The sequence below is a fragment of the Bos indicus genome, chromosome 15 (assembly GCF_029378745.1).
Source record: "Bos indicus isolate NIAB-ARS_2022 breed Sahiwal x Tharparkar chromosome 15, NIAB-ARS_B.indTharparkar_mat_pri_1.0, whole genome shotgun sequence".
In the NCBI taxonomy this organism is placed as follows: domain Eukaryota; kingdom Metazoa; phylum Chordata; class Mammalia; order Artiodactyla; family Bovidae; genus Bos; species Bos indicus.
In genome coordinates, this window is record NC_091774.1 from 42,308,609 (window position 1) to 42,318,068 (window position 9,460).

At 40.4% G+C, this 9,460-nt stretch overlaps 1 pseudogene; it reads right to left on the reverse strand.

Annotated features, from left to right (window-relative positions):
• Positions 1-7,509: 7,509 nt before the first annotated feature.
• Positions 7,510-7,824, reverse strand: LOC109568822 (large ribosomal subunit protein eL42-like; annotated as a pseudogene).
• Positions 7,825-9,460: the final 1,636 nt, after the last annotated feature.

Here is a 9,460-nt window from a genome sequence, read left to right on the forward strand (position 1 = left end):
GTCGTCCAATATAGACATAATACTGGGTATGTAGGTAATTTAAATTTTTCCGCTGCTGCTAAGTCGCTTCAGTCGTGTCCGACTCCGTGTGACCCCATAGATGGCAGCCAACCAGGCTCCCCCGTCCCTGGGATTCTCCAGGCAAGAACACTGGAGTGGGTTGCCATTTCCTTCTCCAATGCATAAAAGTGAAAAATGAAAGTGAAGTCGCTCAGTCATGTCCGACTCAGCGACCCTATTGACTGCGGCCTACCAGGCTCCTCCGTCCATGGGATTTTCCAGGCAAGAGTACTGGAGTGGTGTGCCATTGCCTTCTCCGTAAATTTTTCTAGTAACCACATTAAATAAATAAAAAGAAGTAGATGAATTTAGTTTAATAATACTGTTTTACCCAATATATAAAAAATATAGCTTCAATGTATAATCAATATAAAATTGAGATAGTTCACATTATTTTTCATAGTAAGTCTTGTAAATGCAGTATGTATTTTACACTTATATACTTAATTCAGTTGCTTAATTTTAATTGGAACTATTGGACCTGTACTTAAATTTCATAAAATTTGGCATTGAAAAGAAAATAGATCCAGGGAATTCCATGGCAGTCCAGTGGTTAAGACTTGATGTTTTCTTTGCTGGGGCCCCGATTCAATCTCTGGTCAGAGAACTAAGATCCTGCAAGCCCCACAGCACAGCCAAAAAAAAAAATGATCCACATACTTGAATTTTCCAAACAAATTTATAAGTTTTCCAGTAACTGAATGAATTATCAGTTTAAAGTTAAAATTTTAAGTTAATTAAAAATAAACAAAATTTAAAGTTCAGTTCCTTAGTTGCATTAGCCATTCCTTAGTTTCAAGTGTTCAATAGGCGCATACGGTTAGTGGATTCTGCATTGTATTTTCAGGAAATACTGTTTAATACATTTTATGGTTTATAAAGTGAGCATTAGACAAAAGTAAACTTAGTGATGAATGTTATTATTCTTGCCCAAACCCTCCTGGCCTTAAAGACCCTAGCAACACATTTGAGTTGGTGTTTCAGTTACTGGCAATCAACAGCATCCTAACTGACAGTGCAGAACACTATCATTGAATAACATGAGAGCCTGATTTAGAGTGGAATTTGAAGGAAGTGATATTTAGGTTGCCACTGGGAAGAAGAGTAAAATTTGGCTAGGTAAAGGCTCACGTGGAGTGTATGCGAGACAGAAGGGACAGTATTCTGGGGAAGAGCTTTGTGAACCTGAAAGTCATATTGCTGGAATTCCAGTATGCTGGAATGTAAAAAGTGATGGGGAGAGTAGCATAAGTTGAGGCTTGAAGACATAAGAAATAGCCCAGTCATGCCCATGTAAAGCAAAACTGGTGCCTTGCCCTGTTTCCATGTAAGTATAGATGTCACAGTTAGAAAAAAACAAAACAGCTGCACTCTGAGGTAACCAAACAAAATCTGTGTCACACTCTCTGTAGGTCTCCAAAGTGAATGAAACCTTCAATGTTTCCCATGTTATTGATTCCCTAACAAAAACAACTCAATTAATGACGTTTGCGTGGCTGACTTTTGCAAGTCTGAAAATACGCAAGAATTTGGGGGAATATCGAAGTCGTATGAGAAAACTGCTCTTCAGTCATGAATCAGCTGACTGTAAACCTTATAACCTTGGGTGCGGGGAAGAGTGTTTGATGAACCAGTCCTACTAAAGCCTTAACTCACTTGTAAAGTTTTGCAAGTATTTTTCTAAGGAAATCCTTTTTCTAATGCATGTGTCCATGAGACTTCTTTTGACATAAAGTAGGTTAAGGAGTTTGGATTTTATCTTAGGTGCAATGTAACTGAAAGTTTGAAGTGATGTATATGTATCATTGAATAGGTGTCTATGAAAGAGAATTGTTTTGTGGTTTTAAAGATTGTCTTGGCTACCTTGTGGAGAATGGATTAGATAGTGCTTGAGAGGATGTGGGTAGAATACATAGAAAACTACTGTCCGAGTAACATGATAAATAGCTAGGAATAGGTTTAAGGTGATGGAGGTGGCGTTAGTGGTAAAGAACCCACCTGCCAATGCAGGAGACATAAGAGACGCTAGTAGGGAAGATGCCCTGGAGAAAGGCGTGGCAACCCACTCCAGTGTTCTTGCCTGGAGAATCCTGTGGATATAGGAGCCTGGTGGGCTGTCATCCTTAGAGTTGCAAAGAGCTGGACATGACTGAAGTGACTTAGCAGGCAAACAGGCAGGTGGTGGTAGATATATATAAATATAATCTCTTCACTTTTCTCCATTTCCACATGTGTATGTGTGTGTCTGTGTGTGTGTGTAATCTTGTGGTTCAGCTGGTAAAGAATCTGCCAGAAGTATAGGAGATCTGGGTTTGATCCCTGGGTTGGGAAGATCCCCTGGAGAAGGGAAAGGCCACCCACTCCAGTGTTCCGGCCTGGAGAATTCCATGGACTGTATAGTCCATGGGGTCGCAAAGAGTTGGACACGACTGAGTGACTTTCACTTTCACTTCTTTTGCTAATGAACTGGATACAAGGGTCATTGAAAAAGTAGTGTCAGGAAGCACTTCCAGGTTTCTGGCATGGACAACTGAGTGAATGAGGTGCCATTTTCCAAGATACATATGATTAGTGGAGGAGCACATTTGGGCAAGTGCAGATCCCTAGTAGGGTTTCAGGTGTGTTGCCTGCCCTGTCTCTGACATCTCTGAGACAGATATCAGACAGGCTATTGAATATACAGGTCTGGAGCTTAGAAGAGAGTTTCTAAGAACTGGAGAAATAAGTCTGAAAGCTCCTAGCATATAGATGAAATTTAAAATTATGGGACAGGTTGAGATAAACTCAAGTGAGAATGTAGAGTGACAAGGGAGGGCCCAGCCCAAGCTATGAGGAACTGTAGCATATGCAGTAGGCAGGTAGGGGAAGAAGTTCTGTAAGGAATTAGAAGACTAGAAGGAGAGAAAATCATGAGGCAACCATTGGGACTTGATACAGAGAGTGACAGGCAGCCTTTTGTTTTCCCCTAACCATAGCAGACATGGGTGAAATTCAACTTTTTTTAAAAGATGTATTTATTTATATATTGGCTGTGGTGAGTCTTCATTGCTGTGTGCAGGGCTTCTCACTGTGGTGGCTTCTCTAGTTGTGGAGCCGGCTCTGGGCCCGAGGGCTTCAGTAGTTGTGGCTCACGGGCTTTGGAGCCCTGGCTTAGTAATTGTGTCGCTTGAGATTAGTTGCTCTGTGCCATGGGGGCGGGGTGGGGGGGCGGTCTTCCCAGATCGGGGATTGAGCCCGAGTCCCCTGTACTGGCAGGAGGATTCATAACCACTGAACCACCAGGGAAGCCTAAAATTAGACGTTTTTAAGCTGCAGATCTAGTTTGGTAGTGAGTACAGAGATTTTGCTTCAGCTGACATGAGTGTGCAAAGTCCGTTCACAAATGCTGTGCTCCACATTGGGCTTGAGTGGCCCAGATCAAGGTAAAGTAGTTAGTGTATTTGGTCAGTGTAGGTTTTGTTGAGTACGTATTCCAAATAGATTGCTAAGATTCTTCAGCTTTCTGATGTTGATTCTTTCTGTGGTTGGTTGTAGTGTTGGTAAACATGTATATTTAACCATTCTGAAGAGTGAGCTGTTTTACATGTTGATCAAATATAGTACTAATTGAAATATTTGATCTTTTGGTAAAGAATATTTGAGATCTCAAATTAGATATCTTTTATTTATTTATATTTTCTATTATGGGAGTATGATTGTTTTACAACATTGTATTAGTCTCTGCTGTACAACAAAGTGAATCAGCTGTATGTATACATACATCCCTTCCCTCTTGACTCTCCCTTCCACCCTGCCCCCTAAATAGCAGGACACAAAGGGGTATATATTTTAAGTAGTTTGTATATATTATTAAGAAAGAATAGGAATTGCATTCATTTGCTAGGGCTGCCACAAGAAAGTACCACAGGCCTGGTGACTTAAACAACAGAAATTTATTTTCTCATAATTCTGGAGGCTCAAAGTCCAAGATCAAGGTGTCTGCAGGGCTGGTTTCTTCTGAGGATTCTTCTCTCTTTGGGTTGTATGTGGTGTCTTCTCCCTCTGTCTCCACCTGGCCGTCCCTTGGGTGTGTGTGCCCTAATTTTTTCTTCTTTTAAGGAGGCCAGTCATAATTGGATTAGGACTAACCCTGGTGACCTCATTTTAACTTAATTACCTCTTTCAAGATCTAATTCCAAATAAGTCAAATTCTGTGGCACTGGGGGTTAGGATTACAACATCTGAATTACAGGAAGACACAATGCAGGCCTTAACAGAGCATATCATAGGATATGTCTTTGCAGGTGAATTTTTATTTTTTAAAGATTATTTTTTATGAGGACCATTTTTAAAGTCTTCATTGAATTTGTTACAATTGTTTCTGTTTTATGTTTTGGTATTTTTGGCCATGAGGCATGTGGGATCTCATTTCCCTGACCAGGGATTGAACCCATGCCCCTTGCTTTGGAAGGTCAAGTCTTCACCACTGGACCATGAGGGAAGTTCCCAGGAGAATTTTTAAATTGTGCTTTTCCTTGTCATTTTTAAAAATAAGGCTTGTTTCTGTAGTAGTGGGACACCTGATCATTAGTAAAACTTTTTAGGCTTATAGTTTGTCATTACATTTTTCTGGGCAGTTGTTTTATGATCTATGTCACAGTTTCCTTTAGGTTTTTTTTTCCCCCTTATTATTCCCCCACCTCTAGGTTTTTAATAAACTTTCATCTCTAAAACATGAGCCTATTTTCAGGAATTTAAAACTATATAAAATGCTCCTTTAGATAAGAACTGGGAATGTAAAGATCAACAGAACTATTAATAATTTCATTGTCAGTAAAAAAGAAAAACTATGATAGAAATCTTAGTTCTGGCAAACTAAAATAACCAGAAAATCCTTCTGCTAGACATGTTTAATATGCTGCTAGATAACCTGGATATACTGAATTAAAAAAAAAAAAAGCAATGAGAACATTATAGTATGGCATGTCCTTGTAAATGCACAGCTGAGAGATCTACTGATCTGAATGACAGAAACTAAAGCCCATACTAAGACTACCCAGATAGTGGTGGGTAAAAGTAGGATTGTTTCCCATTACTTCAAGGCATTGAGTTTTAATGCTCACAGAGAGAGAGAATTAGAGGTTTGGGGCTTATGCTAGAATCCTTAAGAGGCTATTCTCTAAGTAAAAGAGGGTAGGGAAAAAAATCCCACCAATACAGATAACAGTCTGGTCTCAGGGTATAAAATTTGCAGTTGGTAGTGGGAGAGGGGTGGGAGAATCTCCCTCAAGAAGTTGCAACCACAGAGTCTATATATCAGGTAGATTGAGTATCTGACATTTTCGTCTTGGTCTGGGAATTCTCAAGGCAAGACATTAGCATAGGAATTATCCGTAAGTGTGTGGTATCCCTGGCATGACTGGGCAAGTTACTTAATATTTTTGATTGATTGGCCCTTACTTCCCCTGCTGCTGCTAAGTTGCTTCAGTCATGTCCGACTCTGTGTGACCCCATAGACGGCAGCCCACCAGGCTCCCCTGTCCCTGGGATTCTCCAGGCAAGAACACTGGAGTACTTCCCCTACTAGAAATTAAATAGTAGTAACTAAGAGGTACTGAATGTTTGCTTGTTCCATTACTTGAAATGCCAAAACTCCTTTAATCTTCAGAACAGCTTTATGACATGGGTACAGTAATCTGTCAAAGGTATGGAGGCCAAGGTGGGTGGTCATATCTCTCTCCTGGGATCAGTGTGGAAATAAGATGAGGTATAAAGTGATGGGCCAACATGCATGTGACTCTACTTTGGAAACCACAACCATATGCTCTATCCCTTGGGGTTTTCTACTTCAGATCTTCTCTTCTTATTGTCCCCAAAGGTAAGAAGCACAAGGTCCCTTCTTATTTTAAGGACGTTATAGATTCTTGTTGAAAGAAGAAAAGAAGATGGACTTTGAAATGGGTAGGATTTGAATAGGCAGAATGTGGGAACCATTTCAAGCAAAATCTTAATGGCAAGAATAACACTCTTTAACGGCCAGTGACAAGTGAGTACATCCCAGCATTGTTGTTCTTTAGTTGCTAAATCGTGTCTGACCCCATGGACTGTAGCCTTTCAGGCTCCTCGGTTCCTTGGATTTCCCAGGCAAGAAGACTGGAGTGGGTTGCTGTTTCCTTCTGCAGGGGATCTTCATGACCCAGGAACTGAATTTGAGTCTCCTGCATTGGCAGGCAGATTCATTACTGCTGAGCTACAAGGGACGCCCACATCCCAGCATTAAAACTTACCAGTTCTTTGACATTCATTATGTGTATGTTGACAAATATTCAATTAAAAGTCACATTAAGAAGAAAAAAGAGGATTTTATTTGGGCCAAACTGAGGATTAGAACCCAGGAGACAGACTCTCAGAAGCTCTGAGACCTGTTAGAAGTTGAAGGCAAGGTCATATACATTCTTGAGACAAAGGATCGTACATCAAAATGATAGACTGATATATAACATTCACCAAAAATACATAGTCCAGGTAAACATGTACAAATTGAGCAGTAAGTTCCTACGACTGCCTACAGACTTGGGAAGGAATGTGAATCTTTTGGGAAGTTATGTTGCTAGCATCAGAAGAAAGAAGAAAAAAAATTGATGTTTAAGTTCGAGTAGGAATTTCCATCTTTGAGGAGCTCTGGTTAACTTGTAATGCAGATAGACCCACACTGCACATTAGGGAGGAAGGGAAGAGGCCCAAATGGAACAGAAAGGCAGAATTTTGTTTAAATGTTCTTGCCTGCCTTAAAATATACATTTTATTTCATGTCCCATCTCCTCCAAGAAGCCTTCCTTTCTAGCATCATTCAAGAAACTCTCTCCTTTCTATTTGTCTTATTGTCTCCAAAAATAGCTTGGCATTGAACTATATTCAGTTTTGTTGTTCAGTCGCTAAGTCCTGTCCAACTCTTTGTGACCCCACGGACTGCAGCATGCCAGGCCTCCCTGTCCTTCACTGTCTCCCGGAGTTTGCTTAAACTCATGTCCATTGAGTCAGTGATGCCATCCATCCATCTCATCCTCTGTTGCCCCATTCTCCTCCTTTCTTTTTGGAAAAAAGTATGTATCACAGTATACTAATTTATTTTTTTACATTAGAAAAATTGAAGTATAGTTGATTTACAATGTTTTGCTAATTTATACACACATATATATATATTCTTTTTTTAATATTCTTTTCCATTAAGGTTTATCACAGGATATTGAATATAGTGCCCTGTGTTATGCAGTAGGACTTGTGTTTATCCATCCTATATATAATAGCTTGCATCTGCTAATCCCAACTTCCCCTCCATCTGCCCCCCAATCCTCTCCCCCTTGGCAACCACAAGTCTGTTCTCCATGTCAGTATATCACAGTATATATATTTTTTTTTTTAGGTAAACAATCTCAAACTTCTACTGTCTTCATAATAAAACTGTGAAGCTCAGAACGGGATCATTTGCCTCTTTCTCTTCTTATCTCCTCCCAGCTCAAAATGCTTGTACCTCTTTTTAGCCAAGATTCTCTTGTAGTTGGGCTTCGTGCGTTCGAGCTGCAGCACAATCTTCTTTGTAGTTTTAGCCTTTTTCCGGAAAATCGGCTTAGTCTCGCCGCTGTAGTCACTCTGCTTCCTGGCATAATGCCGCTTTTCCTAGGCAGGCAGAGAATCCTTGCCCTTCCTGGCGTGTGTCACTTCATGCGGTTGGTGCTTGCCACACTTCTTATAGAAAGTCTGGTGGGTTTTAGAAACATTCACCATGTTTGTGAGAGCAGTGTCAGCATGGAAAGAGGCTAAAATACCAATTTTGTTTGAGTGGCAGGTGAGATCTTAATTACCCAACCAGGGAGCAAACCAGTCATCCCTCTGCATTGGAAGCACAGTCTTAACCCCGGGACCCCCAGGGAAGTCCCTAAAATACCTATTTTGAATGCAGTCTTTTCTCCCCTCCAACTCTTCCTTTCCTCAAGGTCAGAATACTTTTTGAATACTCCCCTCTCCCAGCTTAAGGAGCCTAGACGTTCTCAGTACATAAATAGATTTTAAACTGCTTGGTAAAAGCCACAGTTGGATGCACAGTAAAGGATATTCCTTTCAAAAGCAAATGTGCCCAAGGAATTTGGGTGCTATTGCTTTGTGTAGATGAAGCTTTCTGCCTGACTGTTTAAACAAAATTCTCAAGATAGTCTCAGAACTTTGAAAAGTGAATACTTATCTTTGCATTCATTCCTAAAAATCGTGAGAAACATTTCAAATTCAAGAAAAAATGGATTATTTTGATGGAATTATTCTAGGTTCTGTATATTAAAAGATCCCCTCTGTTTATAAAATGAGTTTCAGTTCAGTTCAGTTGCTCAGTCGTGTCCGACTCTTTGCGACCCCATGAATCGCAGCACGCCAGGCCTCCCTGTCCATCACCAACTCCCGGAGTTCACCCAGACTCACGTCCATCGAGTCAGAACTGTTTAAAAATTACTTTAACCTGATTCTTTGTCCAGGTTTATGTATATGATAAACACATCACTGAATTCTGGGACTTGTTCAGGCAGAGAAAAAGTTAATGTGCACTCCACTGAGAATTCTTGTTACTTACCCTCGAGGTGACTTCCCATCTAGAGAAGCATCACAGTTTAAGAAATTCTTTTCCAACTATTCTGCTGACTTACCCCCTTTATGAGTGTGGAAAATCAGCTCAACTGTGTAGTTCATGATTGGTCAAATTACTGGTTTACATGGTGTAACCAAAGTAAGTCAATTGATCAGTGCTTTTTGGCTGAGGGCATGCTTGCCAAGCCCAGGTCATACTGACATGTTTACTCCAGAATGCAGATGACTCCTGCCTGCGAAACCTGCTTACAAAGGCAATTGCCTTTTAAAAGTCATTTGGATCAAGATTTCAGCACTAATTTTATTTTATGGTGGAAAAAAGAGAACTTTTCAAGTTTTGGAGAGATTTCCCATTCTTATGTTTCAGAGACAAGACTGTTGCTTAGAGAACTGCTTTTCAAAGTCGTTCACAGTCTTTAGTGTAATAAGCATCACCTGGAGAGCTAGTTAAACCTTAGATTTCTGGGGCCCAATCCCAGTTTCTGACTCAGTAGGTGTGAGGTGGGATGGAGAGCTTGCATTTCTAATGAGTTCCTGATGCTTGTGTTCTTGGTCCAGGGACCACACTCCGAGAACTGCTGCTGAGACACCCTGGGGTTAGAGAATCCTAGAGTTGGACCTCTGAATGTTGATATTAGGTCAGATACTGTCCAAGCCACTTTGTGTCTGTTAACATCTAATCCAGATGACAACCTTACAAATTGGGAACAATTATTGCTATTTTATAAATCAAGGAACTGAGGCTCAAAAAGTTAAATTGGTTATCCAAGATCACACAGCTTGTAAGTGG